Source organism: Silurus meridionalis, chromosome 28, assembly GCF_014805685.1.
Source record: "Silurus meridionalis isolate SWU-2019-XX chromosome 28, ASM1480568v1, whole genome shotgun sequence".
Classification (NCBI taxonomy): Eukaryota; Metazoa; Chordata; class Actinopteri; order Siluriformes; family Siluridae; genus Silurus; species Silurus meridionalis.
In genome coordinates this window covers 5,608,712-5,625,578 of record NC_060911.1, presented here as the reverse complement: position 1 = coordinate 5,625,578, position 16,867 = coordinate 5,608,712, and the positions used below count along the sequence as shown (strand labels likewise).

Genomic DNA, 16,867 nt, shown 5'->3' with positions numbered 1-16,867 from the left:
ATTCACCCCTAAAAAGAAAACATTTTGCTGTGTTTCTCAAGTGTACTGAAAGTCAATACTAAATAGACTGACTACAATTTAAATCTGAGAAGATGGGGAGAGTTTCATCAGAGGATATTGTGCAAGAGTGTTGTACAAACACGGCTTTGTTTGCCTACTTGTCGGTGTCCAATATTCCGACAGAAAAGAAGCGCTTAGATGGTTGGAATGAAAGAAAAAAATAGAAGAAGTGCAACATTGGCCACCATGGAGACACAGCGAGGTGCCAAAATACTCTCTTGGTTGTGTTTTCTGTATTTTTTTTTTCCCATCCTTCTCGCTTCGTGGTTTCATTTTATTTTTTATTTTTTTAAACATTTCCCTCAGCAAGAGACATGAGACTGAAACAGAAGCAAAAATGCATTAGCGACAGTACAGTCATATCTTTCTCACGTCAATCATTACCTTGTTCTTTTCTATTAATATTAAATATAAAACTCCTATGACTTTTATATAACAGCAATGCAGGATACAATTCAAATCACAGGTTTCATCAGCAAGCCTTCCTTTTAATAGGTTGCCATTTATACACTATACAGACAAAAGTACAGTACTGGGACACCTGACTTGTCCAGGCATATGTGGTTCTTTCCCAAACCAGTTGGAGGCACACAATTGTATAGGATGTATTATGAAAGCCCTACAGGATTCAGTTTTTTCCTTCACTTAAAGGAGACCCAAACTTGTTCCAGCATGACGATGCCCCTGTGCACAAAAGCCGGCACCATGAAGATTTACATGGATTTAGGAGGAAAATCTTGAGTGGCCTGCTATAGAGCGCCGACCTCAACCCTTTTAAACACATTTGGGGTGAACTGAAATGCTGACTGTACCCCAGGTCTCCTCACCTACATCAGTACCTGACTTTACTAAACACCCTTGTGGCTGAATGAGCACAAATCTCCACAACCACGCTCCAAAATGTAGTGGAACATCTTCCGAGAAGAGTGGAGGTAATCATAAGGGTTAATAGGGACCAAATGTGGAATGGAATGTTAAAAAAAAAACAAAAAACCCGCATACTAATCTTATGGTATTTAAAAAAAAATAAACAATATAAAAAGGAATTACACATGTAACAATCAATTGCAATATTTTTAAACCATTAGCAGAACTCACTTACTTGACATGTTTTTTGATTGCACCAATCAAGTACTAAAACTAACAAAAAACATGCATTCTCTTTGATTAAAAGGCATTTATATATAAATAACTTCTCTATAAAAGCTCAAGATTGCATCTGAAAGTATTCCAAAATTGCCTTTTCATAACTTTTGTGTTGAATATTACGGTACGTTAAACCAATTTATTTTTAACATTAAATGAACGCTAATAGAAATGAACTAGCCTACACTCACTTGCACTCGAGGTCTACTAGAAGTCCAATGGACGGACAAATGGGGAAAAGAGCGAAAGCTACTTTGCCCCAAAACAAGTAAAAAAAAAAAAAATATATAGCATGTATGAGTGGGAACTGAGTAAGTATTGAGCTACCACCTGAACCTCAGCCAATACAATCCACTCTGGAAGCTAATCGCGTTCTCTGACGTCATTACGCCATTTTTATTTTGAATACTGCTTACATATAAAACGCGATGGCAACGAAAAAGAATTCCTCTCGTGACCTGGATGTTGACACGTAAAGGAAGGAGCTCTAGTTCATTAGGAACTCTATTTTAAAAAATTGTCACATGATAACTGTGAAAATATCAATGGAAAAATGTATTGAGGTTTCATAAAACATCATTATGCACCACTGGTGCTAGCGTGAAGAGGAAAATGCATCAGGTTACAATCCTGAAGGCAATTTTCGCATCAGATATCAACAATCTCCGAAAAGATTTCCAGTGTACTTTACTGGAGCAGCACTTTAGCTGATAATGAAGAAAAAAGTAGACTTTGCAAAAAATAAAAATAAAAAAGGCTAACAATTTGATTAATCAAAGAATTAAACAAAACAGAAAAAATAGTTTTTACTGAATACTGATGTCACTTTGAAGCTGACTATTGTAATAAATAATAATTATAAACCTGTTACAGCAGCTCCAGCTTAGTGTGAAGGGTGAATTTGCATTTCATGCCCGAGTCACGGGGTGTGTCTGAAAGGCAGTCTCTCTTTCAGCAGGAACATCTGGCTTTAAATTGATACATAAGGAACAAAACAAGTGGTGCGACACCGCCCCTAGATTTATACTTGATACATGACTTTGTATGTTAAAAAACGGCAGCTTCAGAGAAGCCATTGTTAACAGTCTCGCCAGCACATCCGGAAACCTCTACACAACGTTCGCTAGCATTTCAGGGCCCAAATTTCCGTCTGTTAGGTTTTCTTTTGAAAACGTAAGACTGTTAACAACTTAAGCACGTCCCTTTAAACGCATCGACTCATCAGAGTTACCACTGTCGTCTGCTGTCATGAGCACCAATCATCTCAAATCAAAAATCCAGAGTCCAAAACAGACCTTTGAGTAGGTCTATAGGCTCCAAGACGGGCTTTTTTTTATTAAAACACTATAGTGAAAAAGTATAAAAATATTATAGGGAGTCTACAAAACACATACTAGTCATATGATTGTGCTAAAGTTAACAGCTCAAAACATCGTTGCATATTAAACCGATTCTGGTAGTTAAACTGATATTTTCACATATTTAGCTTCTGGGTTTCTCTGAAGTTGCACCACGTCACATCGGAAAGAAAATTTTGTTTCTCCAAGACAATTGCAATACAGCAATGCACCAGACTTTATTTATACAACAGCGTGCAGCAAAAACAAAAGATGCTAAAGATGTCGAGGTCACGGGTTCGATCATAGTACGCGTTATTCCAGTAAAGTATAGAGTAGAATTTAAAATCTTGCTACTCACTTTTAAGGCGCTTCATAATCTTGCACCACAATATCTTACTCAACTTCTTCATGTCTACACTCCTTTACGCTCACTTAGATCTTCATCTTCAATTTCTCTTGTGGCACCTTGGATTCGACTGACTACCATGGGTGCCAGATCTTTTATTTATGCTGCCCCCCGACTATGGAACTCTCTTCCCCTTGATGGTCGCAATAGCGAGTGCTTGTTGACCTTTAAAAAGCGTCTTAAGACATATCTTTTTATACAGGCCTTTTTATAAAATGTTTTATTGAGATTTAAATGAATTTTACATGCATATGCTGTTTCTCTGTTGTGTGTTCTGTTTTATGCAATGACCTGTATATTTTCTGTAAGGTGACCTTGGGTGTTTTGAAAGGCGCCATGAAATAAAATGCATTATTATTATTATTATTATTATTATTATTATTATTATTATTCGCACTGTGGTAAAAGTGGTAGCTCAATGGGCGATCGGAAGGTCGGGCCCCGGCATTGGCAAGACCCTTAACCCTCTTTCCTCCATGAGTGTCATTCCTGAACCTGCACTCTGATCTCAGCTTCCTAACAAGCTGGGACATGCGGAAATAAGAATTTCACTGTGCTGTAATGTACATGTGACAAGTAAAAGCGTTTTACACTGTGAACTAACTTTACCGCAATAATCAAAGTGAAAATAACTAGCTTGTCATATGATCCCATAATCAATGTCAATCAGCATACGATACTCAACATTATTCAAGTGAGCATTTTAGGTTATGAAAGTCTGGAAGTTGTACTTAAACCAAAAACCTTTGAGTTTCTGATACAATGGAATCAAGGAACCATAAAGGTTTATGTACAGTACCGTATTTTTCGGACTATAAGCCGCTACTTTTTTCCTACGTTTTGAACCCCGCAGCTTAAACAACGAAGCGGCTAATTTATTAATTTTTCCTGGGTTTTTCCCGGTTTCACAAACTTCAAGCCAAAAAACTGAGCAGCGTTTAGCGTTATGGGTTAGTCAAAGAAACTTAGAAATAAGCATCAGAAAATAATAAGGATGTATTCCTCGGTCTTGCACACATGCAGTAATACCGGAAAAATGCGGCGGCAGGCTGTTCCCAAAATGCCGCTCTGCTCTTAAAGGAGCCACAACATATTTCACCCGTTACACCGTGTAACAGACACTCTCTTTCATTAAAGCCTGTGTGATGTTCATTAGTTTTAATGTAGATGGCTTATAGACAGGTGCGGCTTATTTATGTTCAAAATAAAAATCTTTGTCAAATTCAGTGGGTGCGGCTTATATATGGGTGCGCTTAATAGTCCAGAAATTACAGTATTTATTTTTAATTTGTATACTGAATCTTCTGTACTGTACTGGTCAGCGCTACTGTGTTACTGTTTTTCCTCGTCTCATGTTGACTCGTCTTTTTTTTTCCTCCCTTTTTTGCAATAAAAATGTTGCACATATTGTGTTGTCATTTTAGAGTTATGTCTAGTTCTGTGTTCCTTTGGTTAATTTATGTTTGCTGTAGCACCTTGATCCTGAGAAACGTTGTTAAGTTTCACTATGTACTGCACTGTATATGGTTAAAATGACAATAACGCCTACTTGACTTGAGGTTGTTTAACTTTCCGCTTGTGTAACGTTAAAACAGTGTTCAAAAGTTAGTTGGTCATCGTGATATGCAGTTTTGCTTCTGCAACAATGATGATTCTAATGATTCTATAACAAGGCTCTTTTCCAACCTTTATTTTATAACCCTGTAACCATTTTGTTCATTAATACCCTCGAGTCGACACTTTTTACGCAGGAAATCCTTGTGTTTGTACATTCGGGGCACAAAAAAAAAGTCACTGTTCAGAATTCAGTAGTTAACAAAAATAAAAACATATTTAAAGATTTCATGTAAAAGAAAAAAATTGAATACAAAAAACAGTACACTGTTGCTGTTGTACACTGTTCCTTGTTCAAGATGTGTCAAAGCCTAAAAATATTAATGCTTTTTCTGGTAAATTCAACTCCAACCCTTCCCCTTTATGTGAAATACGATATATGCTGCATGCTGCATGACTCATCTGACTATAAAACGCAGACATGGTGGCAATGAGGTGAAGCACTACTTGCAGCATCCCCACTGGCACACTGCCCTTTAGATGCTTTCAAAATAATTAATATTAATCCGATCCATCCGGATCTATAACCTGTGGAAAATGTGCATGTTCAAGACACAAACATTTGATTAGGTGTTTGCCAACATAATGCAAGCGCATGAACTAGAACAAGGGTCACCAACTGCCTGACTAATATGGACACCTGACAATATGCAATATGTTCTACTTCCCTAAACTGTTACCACAAAGTTGGAGGTACATAAAAACTAGGAGACCCAAACCTGTTCCAGCCTGACAATACCAAAGTACAAAGTAAGCTCCATGAAGATATGATTTACACTGGTTGGAGTGGAAGATCTTGATTGGCCTGCTATAGAGCTCTGACCTCAACTCTACTGAACACCTTTGGGATGAATTGGAACACTGACTGCACCCCAGACCTCCTCACCCTCACCTACATCAGTTACCCGACTTTACTAACACACTTGTAGCTGAATGAACACAAATTTCCACAATTGCAGACATACCTCAGCTACTTCAGTTTTATATGGATGAAGTGTAGAATCGAGTTGGTTTATCCAATGACGTGCATTGAAGAAATGATGACTAAAGGCAGAACATCATGCTAAAGACTAACCAGAAAAGGGGCTAGAAGCGTCAGTACGAGATGTTTTACCAGAAGAAGGTTTCTCAGCGTAAAGAGAAGGTTTTTCAGCGTTCTCGCACTTATTATAACCCATGAGTTTAGATATGCAGATTACAAAAAACTAAAAAGACACATGGTCAGCATTGGAATGTAACAACTCATCACGTTACTCTGGATCCATAAGGAAACATTTGATATTTGAACATTATAAAATATTTGTAATGGTTTGTGAGGAGTAAGCATGTGAGGCTAGCCGGCGCTAGCAAAAATACAACTGCGTTTAACTGCGTTTCTTACAGCCGTCAACTAATAACAAAATTATTAAATATTTAAAAGCAACTGTTGCAATCATTTATTTAGGTTATTCGCTTCTCCGGATATTTTCTTACTGGAACACCATCAATTCTGAATAATCCTGCAATAGAAGGCAGGGTTACATGTACCCACCCGGAATAAACAAGGGGACAAAATTGAGGAAAGTCTTTCAATAGTTTCATCAAATTAGTTGGGAAAAAAAAGGAAGAAAAAAAAAAACAAGGATGGAATTTCCTCAAATATCTGCAATCAAGAGGAATTTTAATTGTTTTCTGAGGTACTTGATCACTCAGGAACCCACAGTTTTAACTCCACGAGTCAAAAACTATCTGCAGGCACCACAGATTGTGCAGGTATGGATATTGTAATAGATTTGAAAAGTAAAGCTAAAATGTCTGAGGAATGGAAAAAGGAGCCAAACTTACATTATTTCGAATGAATATTTTTACAATTATTATTAAAAAATGATCGAGCCCTGGGTTAAAGACCATCCTTGATGAAGTGAGTGTGACACAGTTTGGGGGTGGGCTAGAAGTGACCATCCAGCCTCAGATCCATACATGTACTTTGCAACATGTACCTGATGCTCCAGCTGAGACTTGTGAATTTCACTTTATATCTTTAGTACTTTATAAAAAAAAAATTTTGTGTCAATGCTGAGAAGAGCAAAGCCTTCTCAGCATTGGAGCACAGAGGGTTAAGGGCCTTGCTCAAGGGCCCAAGAGTGGCAGCTTGGCGATACTGGGGCTTGAACCCCCCGACCTTCCGATCAGTAACCCAGCACCTTTACCACTGAGCTGACTGTTCACTTTCTGCCTAATAAATCCAACACCCCCATTGGTAGTTGCCTGATAGTTAGTAACAAGATTACCAATATAAACATCACCTCTCAAAATCATGGCTGATCAGTGTATTCTGTTGAATCATACAGCCCTATCCTTGGATAGCTTCCCGAGTCTTTAAATTAGCTTCGGAAATGCAATCAGGGGATGAATGCGAAGGCTTGTGTTCAAAACTTTGGCAATAACACTACGAAAAAAAAAAAAAACTGGACAGGGTTAAAATGGCCATTGTCTCCACCCAAACACACTTCCAAATCTGGGGTTAAAGACATCCTCGGGTGTAGATTTACAGCCTCCCGTGTGTTCCCTGTTCGGGATTTGTGGGGGTGTTGCTTAATAAGCTTGGCAACGTCCGAAAACTCTGTATTGCACGATAACAAGAAAGAAAGAGAGGGGAAAAAAAAAAAAAAAAACACTACAGCATGTGCATTTATACACTGCATGAGTCACTACATGGTGCAATTTCAGCCCCGGCCCCCTACCCTGCACCGTGTTTGTGTGTATGTGTGCGTGTAAAAAAAAAAAAGACATACAGATGGGAGAAAAAAGGAGAAATTACAAACTCGTCTGAGCACATTTTTCACCCCATAATTTCGTCTTGCCCTAACTTGAATTGAAACAGAGTTTGGCTATACAGCTTTGTTTGACATTCTCACACACACACACACACACACACACACACACACACACACACACACACAGTCTAGACATGTGAACGTACATTGAAAAAAGCACCAGCTGGCCTAGTCAGTACACAGGAACCCAAATTAAAAGGAAATAAATCACAATAGTTGATATTCCACTGTATAGTAACGTATTAACAGTGGATGACTGCAGTGAACTCCCTGGAGAAGAATCACATACTATCAAGTGCATTAGTGATCCAAACCCTGGGTTTGATGGGGGGCTTGGTATCTATTATTACCATATAAAATATCCAGCACAATGCGCTTTTATGAACCAAAAACCCCTTTCCAAGCTTCTGTTTTTGTATGTGTGAGATACTAAACTGTCAATGGGAGTCTAAGGCAAAAGACCAAAACCCTCATCATGTCTCCTTTTAGGACATTCAAGTGTACAAACGCACAAACACTATCCCTTTACATTTCTATCAAATGAACATGTTGGGGGTTTTTTTAAACGGGGATCGAAAACATACATAAACCAAAAGGAGACAAAAGGAGCAGCTGGGAACAACAACATGTGCACGCTCCTACTGCATGACCAGAAACAAAACAACACCACCACCACAAAAACATCATTAGCTCTAAACATTACTGTATTTAGAATTAAATCTTATATATTTTTTTAAGCAATAAGATTTAAAGCGATATATGGGGATTGTGTTTGCGATATTAAAAAAAAACAGCTTGTCATGCTTCAAATTAAACCTTATTCCCAATCATACAATAAACGTTTAGAGGGAAAAAACGCCGTATTTTGTCGCCAACAGTCGTAAATTATCGCAAAAAAAACATTGTTTCTTGTTTGCTTGTCATTTCAACCACGTGTGGCATGGACTGTCTGTTTTTTTTTTAAACAATAAACTCGAGTTTAAACGCATCTGGAAAACCGAAAGAGTTAAATAAACACGCATACACGTGAACAAACGTGATGTGCGTAAACACTTACCCTGCGGAGCAACTTTACAACGCTGTATGAGTGGAGTGAACGTGCAAAAATCACAACACAACAACTCTGTTCTCCCTCCCTTTCGGCTTTAATTTCCTTTGCCTCGCCCCTCAATATTCTCTTTATCCCTCACTTTTCCCCTCCGTCTTTCTTATCTCGGCTTGTCGCTCCCTCCTCGATCTGTTGTTTTCTTTTTTCTTGCACTCGAAAAGAAAAAAAAAAACAGATCCTGCACAAAAATATGGAGCTGTCAATCAAACCCCAGGGGCGAACCCACTTTAAGTAGAGATAGGGGGGTGTAACTAGATAAAGCGCACTCAAAATCAGATAAACACAATACAAACTCGAACGAACATCGGTACAAAATGGGGTCAAGTACTCATTTCGAGGTTTGGTATTTATTAAAAGACAGCCATGTATTGTTGTGATAACGACGTATTAGTATTTTGCCCACCCCTTTTTTTCTCTCGAATGGTACAGTTTGGGTTTTGGGGGTACAAGTAGCAAGTGGAACAAAACGCGTTCACATTCCAAGGTTCTGATTACAGATGTGTGTATATATATATATATATATATATATATATATATATATATATATATATATATATATATATATATATTTATATTATAATATATAGTTCTACACATTCATGTATATATATATATATATATATATATATATATATATATATATATATATATATATATATATATATATATATATATATATATATATATATATATATATATATATATATATATATATATATATATATTAGGAGTGAAAGTGGTCAGTCATAGTAAATTCCCCAAGCTGTATATATTATGCCATTCAGTAGTTATATTCACACTTCAAGATGTATGATGAAATACACAATATTTAAATGTTAAGAAAGTATGATAGAGTTTGGTAAACCTCTAAAAAAAAAAAAAAAAAAAAATTGGTGTACTATACATTTAACAGCCCAGCATTCTGTTTGTATGCTAATAACTGAAGCTGTGCTAAGCTTTAATTCTCCTCATATTAACATTTCTGCCCACATGGCAAAATGAAAGACGACAGCTCCTAACACTTGCTATAACACACACACACACACACACTTCACTGTAATACGTTTCCAGGATACATAAGTAGCCTACAGCAGGGTAGCTATGGAAATACAAATAGGAAAGTTCTGAGTAGCAAAACGGTGCCACAAATGTATTTTCAATCACGATGCTATGCCTTCTGTCAGAAACTGTAAGAACGAGTGCTAAAATGTAATAGTATAAAAAAAAAAAAAAACTAACGGGCTGCCATAGATAACTGTATGCACTAATATGCAAATTTGATAACGGTAGTAACATCACAACTATTAAGAAATATAAACAATCCTGTATAAGTAAACGTTTAAGCTTAGGGCTGCATGATTCATCATAGATTTTTTTTCTCATTATGACAATGTGTGTTTCCACTATAAACACAGTGTGTGTTTGAGTGTCTGGTTCTGGCTGCAAGTAACATCATTAGTGTACAACTACTGGCGATAAACATACACGAAAAGCCAAACAACTACTGCTACTGCTATTAGACTGAAAAAGTTCAATGTGCCTGAGCTAAGTGCAAAATAAACACTAAGGAGCACAACTGGAAGTGAGGTAAGATCTGTAGTGAAAAGCAGAAGCACTTTAGTTTTAAACAAGACAACCATTTCATTCAGTGTCCTTCTAAGATCAGCTTTTGACGCGATTACGTTTTAATCGTATCCAGTATTACATGCTGTAGCTGTTTCAGATCTCAAATTAATGTTCCCTACATATAAAATATTACACTACACAGTACATACAAGGTGATTAAGTTATATGCTAGTGTAGTAGTAGTGAATATAAAGTGATTCAATGTCTCTTTTTATTGGCAAGGCACCAATTAAAAATTAATTCATTGAACGCAATGACAAAATAATTGTAAAATTGATTGTGTGCATTATTGCCAAAAAACTATATATGTTTAGATGCTATATTCAACAACTTCATGGCATAAAGCATATAGCCGCTCATACATACATCCTTTTTATCACACACACACACACATACATACAGGTTTTTCATGTAATGTGCCCTGTATGAATTCGCATACTTTATCAGTAACAGAGAAGGCACAGGGGCAACTGGCGTCTTTGATTAACTGTTATGGGAGTCAACACCCCCAAGAACTGGCATTAATGTTGTTTGTGTCAGGACTGATAAAGGAGAGAAGCTAAATAAAAACACCCTCAAGTGCCAATACAGAACCACCTCTGCTCAGGCAAACAAAAACAATTATTCATTCTAACTAATTCCAGGTGATTTGCTGTTGTTCTTAGGAAACCTCATGCCTTGGCATCTACATCACTGTTCCCCTGTTCCTGAAACCAAGTGTTTGCTCTAAAACGTTTGTGTTCAGGTTCGAGGTTGCGGGATAAGAAACTGATAACAGGACTATGAACAGCAAATAAAAACCAAGGTCCAGGTTATCATGAGTTACCTGATGCAATGCTTTCTAAAAGAACCAGAACACTAATCATAAATATACTATATACTACTTTTAGATTCTTTATTTATTTACCTACGCACACACACACACACACACACACACACATATATATATATATATATATATATATATATATATATATATATATATATATATATATATATATATATATGAAGTTGAATTTATTCCAGATTTATTGTATATAACAAATTCTAAGACGTGTTAAGGGCCAGATGAATTTGATGATGAATGTCCTGATATGTAAAATGAGATACTTTATGAGATCAATGTGAGTAAGTATTAGAATTCACTACAAATGTAAATAGTTAATATAATGAATCACATGGTGTCCTGAAAAATTAAGTCTTAGTCTTTTGAAATGTATTAAATTGTCTTAAATTTTAATCCGCATTGTCTCAAATCTTTAGTAATGCACAGTAATTTAGTACCGATTAGTTAGTTGTAGGCATTTAAATGCACATTAGTTAAGCACCTACTACAGAAATTTCACTGGAGTGGACGTTAAATACTATATCATTAGGGCTATAACGATTCCTGAACTTAAGTAATTCGATTACAAAATGTAAATGTAAATTTTTTTATTAATTTGCCTCAATGCCTTGTTTCGTCCATTTAATTAAACACGAAGCACTGTGTTTCCCACGGACCGTTATAACTGATGCACCACCCGCTAAACTCTGAGCCGTGCTGGACAGGTAACGCAGAAGAGGCAGTATGAAAAATGGAGGAACGGGGAGAAAACAGCGAGGGATGAGGAGAAGATTCAGGCCAAAGAAAATGGCAGAAAGTTTCCCAAGTTTGGAATCATTTCAAACTAAAATCTCAGTACAGTGCGGTTACTGTTTTTAAAGTAATTTAGCATAGATTTTTATAGTTTTATTTATATGGTGTGTTTAAAAAGCCCTTCGCAGTGGCCGAGTAGAGCGGGTAGTGGAGAACGTTTGTAAAGCCGGCAATAAACACACAGATTTAGTCTGTGGAAAATATAAATTTTTCCGGAGACAAGAAAACCACACTGCGATACTGTGCGAGATTTTAACTATGCGTTTCATTAAACAAATAGTTTCCCATAACCTACACTACACGGCCACTGCGAAGGGACTTTTTGAACGCGCTTTATTTGTATTTTAATGTGATATGGCATTTAAATGCACTAAATGGATTTAGTTTTCACTGATATTCTTGTATGCAAATTCAGCAATAGAAATGTACATTTTTCTAAAAAGGAAAAAGAAATGACTTGTTCATTTGAAGAGACCCGTCTGATTTTCTCTCTCTTATTTAGTATTGCTCTTTAATAAAGAAAAAGTACTTCTTATCCGATTACTTAATTAATCAATGGAATAATCGACAGAATACTTGATTACTAAAATAATTGAGAGCAGCAGCCCTAGAATATAACAATGTAAAATAATATATAAATACAGTTGAACTTCAAGCAAAGTGTAAGGTTGTGTCCAGTTGTGTACGTGGTTTATTCCTTTATTCCATTATTATGACTTTTTCTCGAGCAGCATGCTTCTAAACATTCCCATTTGAAAGAGACTTTACCTCCTAAAGTAGCATGTCACAATAGGAGCTGGGCGTCATGCCCATCTAAAGGCCAAGGGGATGACGTCCACGTTCCAGTGGGCTGTGTTAGACAAGAGAGACACTTGTGTCTTTCCTTCATGAAAGATGAAACAGTTGGTCTGACAATATGATGGGTGCCTTTCGGGTTATGTAGTACTAAATAAAGTGTACCAGTGCACAGCAGGGAGGCACTCTAGCTGCCACAATTAACCCTATGATTCTCAGCAGGCTATTATACCAGTTTTTTTAGGACTCTGTTATCATAAAGCATCACTGTTTGTGGCTTGTACAGTAAAATGGACAATATTCACTTTTAGGGGTCTGAAGAGGACATTGTCTCCTAGGGTTTGTGTGAAACAATGAAAGACATCAGTGGTCTGTCTGGCAATGGCAGGTATTGTGATTTCAAAAACCCACACACTTCTGTCTCGGGTTTCTTTGGCAATGATGATATCACAGATACACAAGGCAGATTGCACTCTGTTGATTTGCACATCCAAAAAATGCTTTTCTCACTCAACAATGTACATGAATCCTAATGCAAAAAGATTCTAACCAAAGGAATATATCTTCACTATAGGCAAATCTGTTGTTATTATTTATTTATTTATTTTGAATCATAAATCCAATTTCTATGAATTTGAAACTTATAATAGAATGAGTTTATGCTAATATTTTAATTAAATATAAGTAACATTTGCCTATATAATAATGGAATAATTTTATCTGCTGAATCTAAGATTTTAGAAAAGATTGTGTCTGCCCAGTCATGTTCCTTCTTACAAGAAAACAATATATTTGAAGAGTTCCAGTCAGACTTCAGGCCCCATCATAGCACAGAACCTGCTCTACATAAAATCACTAATGACCTAGTAACACTTTAGATCATGACCTTCTCCTGGATCGCTTACAGAATTACATCGGCACTCAGAGACAGGCATTAAGCTTTAAATTCTACCTGTCTAATTGTATTTTCGTAGATTTAAATGGAGAACTATCCAGGTAAATGCAAGTAAATTTTGGGGTGCCACAAGTTTCAGTTCTAGGACCTCCTGTTTTTCACAATATACATGCTTCCCTTGGAAAATATCATTAAAAGGCATTGGATTATCTTTCACTGCAATGCAAACGAAACGTCTCAATTGGCTTAGTTAACAGAGTGTGATAGAGATTTTGCTCATAGGGCCAAAAACCAGTACACAGAAGCTCCAGCAATTCAACCTGCATTTAGAAGGATGTACTGTAAATACTAGTTTTACAGTAAAAGACCTGGAAGTTATTTTAGACAGCAAATTGTCTTTTAAATATCATATTATCCATATTACAAAAACAACCTTCTTCTACCTTAGAAATATTGCTAAGCTAAGAAACATGTTGTCTATATCTGATGCAGAGAAGCTCGTCCACACTTTCATGACTCCCAGACTGGACTATTGTAATGCATTACTAGGTGCAGGTCCTGCATCATTAATAAACAAGCTACAGTCAGTCCAGAATGTAGTAGCCAGAGTTCTCACAAGGTCGAGAAAATATGACCATATAACTCCGATCTTATCATCCCTACACCTGTTAAGTTTCAAATCGAATAAAAACTACTGCTCCTTACTTACAAAACACTAAAGGGTTTGCCTCTCATTTATCTTTTCAGTCTTCTAACACGCTACAATCCGTCATGCTCCTTGAGATCTCAAACATCCTGAACCAGCTAGAGACGTACCAGCGCCATATGGATTTCACTTGATGAGTTTGGACATTGGACCTCTTTGAGTGTTTAAAGGCTCTGGCATGGAGAAACTGGTGTTGGATCTAGCTATTTTATGAGTTGCTCAGTAGCTCCTGGTTCCATAATGTTAACTGACTGTAGAAGACTGTAGAAAGAACATTACTCATAATCACACAATGCGGTACTGATGTTAGTTTCTACTCTCAGGTGTTTTGTATTATAGAAATAGAGCTATAGAAATAAACTTGACTTGACTTAAATTTGTCAAACTCGTTTAAATCCTTACACCCATTTTTCCTGCTTCTAACATGTCAACTTTGAGGACAAAATGTTCACTTGCTGCCTTATATATCCCTCCCACTAACAGGTGCCATGATGAAGAGATAATCAGTGTTATTCACTTTACCGGTAATAACGTTATAGTGTCATAATGTTATGCCTAATCAGTGCATACTTATGTTGTTTCTGTTGAATAGTGAAAATGTTGGCAGAAACCACAATACATCCAATATGTTGGTTGTGCGGTTATATTGTATTGTGTATTTTATGGTTATTTGTGCCATTAATATTTTATGCTGCTCCATCTCTCTGTATTGTAGCAGGGCATTTCAGGGCATGATCATGCTGATGTATATAGAATGTACTCTTTCTTGTTTCTTTACACAAATTTAACATTTACTTATTCAGGAAATGTTTCCCCCCACCTAAAAATTACACTTGAGCTGAGCAGATAAGGCTTCGGACCTACAGATTTATTCTCTGAACCACCAAAACATACGACTTTACTACTACAATTATAAAAAAAGAGAAATGGTGTGGTCATGTTTTTCGGAACGTGTCATTCTGGGGTGTGTGTGCGAGTGTGCATGCACACAGACAGCTGCAGTGCTCCGGGTGGGGAGTGTGACTCTGTTCCACCGATGACCTGTGATTGGCTGCTGGAACTGACATCATGTTGGTGACCCAGTTTAGTGAAGCACGGTCCTTGACATCAGCACTATCGTTATCATGCCTTTACAGACTCTCCCTCTCTTACTCACGCATAACACATCTATAATAGAAATAAAAAAAATAGAATGTGACACTACCTTTTCATACTTCATGCAAGTAGTTTATATTGGCATACTACCTTTTACCATCAGAGAAGTAACAATTACACAATATCACATTAAAAGCCGCAGTGCCGTGTAACAATGCATCACAGCCGGGGCTGCCAGAGTCGATTTGCCAGGATGTTTTGAATGTATGAATTATTCACCATGGTGTGATACCAGAACCGAAAGGAGCTAAAATCCAGGTTAGAACACAATACATGGAAAACACCAAGTAAGCAACCATTATTGGGAAGGAAACCAGACAAGCCGCTGGGAGGAAACCCAGACAAACCAGCAGCAATGAAAAAAAAATCTTAATATTACAACATATAAAAACATTTATTATAAGAGTGTTTGGGGAAAGTTCACATGTAGTTCTCAAAGGTTTCTCTTAGTTTCCTCTGACTTCCTTATCCAACTATACCAGTTTTGAATACTGTAAATTGACCCTAGCTGTTAGAATTGTGTGTGTGTGTGTGTGTGTGTGTGTGTGTGTGTGTGTGTTACTGGCATCCCATCCTTTCTGTATTCCTACCTCGTTTTAAATAAAGTGTTTCATTAAGCCTGTCACACATACAGGCTGAAAGTGAGTGGGCCTTCTGAGTATAGTCTATCACTATGACAATAGCTTTGGTACTCATATTATTCTGTAATTTTCTGTTATTTTGTTCCATTTAATAAATTCTGGCACACAAATGTATTGCGAGAATATAGGCATGTTAGCTTTGCCTATAGTGTAGTAATGTAGTATTTACATACCGGTTTTCTATAAGCAGCTCCTTTATATTTTATGGGTTACATGGAAATAGACAAAAATAACCCGAAAGCACCTGAGGATCGGATTGCGTGAAAATGCATGAGAATCTAATTAAACCGGTGGTTTAGGAGCTCGGCTCAGGTTCTGATAAATTCAGCGGACAATCCTGACCTGAAGGCAGGGATTTCAAGAAATAATTTTTCTTTCGGCTTCTTCCATTAGGGGTCGCCACAGCGGATCATCCGAATGTTTGATTTGGCATGTTTTTACGCTGGATGCCCTTCCTAACGCAACCCTCCCCATTTATCTGGCCTTGGGACCTGCACTAAGAGTGGCTGGGGTTGGTTCCCTGACTGGGGATCGAACCCGGGCCGCAGCGGTGAGAGCGCCGCATCCTAAACACTAGACCACCAGAGGACCTGATTTCAAGAATAAATTTAATTGTATTTATTTATTTATTTATGCTAGGATAATGGTGAAAAAGATGTAGAGAATACACAACTACATAAATTACGATCTTGCCCTCATGATTAACACGTGTACCAGAATTGTTTAGGTTCCAACTATGAACATGAACATACAGTGTATTAAGCATTGTTGCGTAAATGTTATACACTATCTATCTATCTATCTATCTATCTATCTATCTATCTATCTATCTATCTATCTATCTATCTATCTATCTATCTATCTATCTATCTATCTATCTATAACAGCAAATAGGAACTAAATGTGGAATGGGATGTTTA

At 36.9% G+C, this 16,867-nt stretch overlaps 1 protein-coding gene across 2 annotated transcripts in view; it reads right to left on the bottom strand.

Moving 5' to 3' along the window:
* The window catches only part of ndrg2 (NDRG family member 2), a 52,123-nt gene that overhangs the window by 27,833 nt on the left and 7,423 nt on the right, over positions 1-16,867 (bottom strand). Inside the window, exon 1 of one of the 2 annotated variants that reach the window (XM_046842763.1) lies at positions 8,440-8,689. The exons of the other annotated variant lie outside the window; for it this stretch is intronic. The gene's annotated coding sequence lies outside the window, so the exon portion shown is untranslated. Of the gene's footprint in view, positions 1-8,439; positions 8,690-16,867 lie in introns of those variants that run through there. 2 annotated transcript variants of the gene reach the window in all.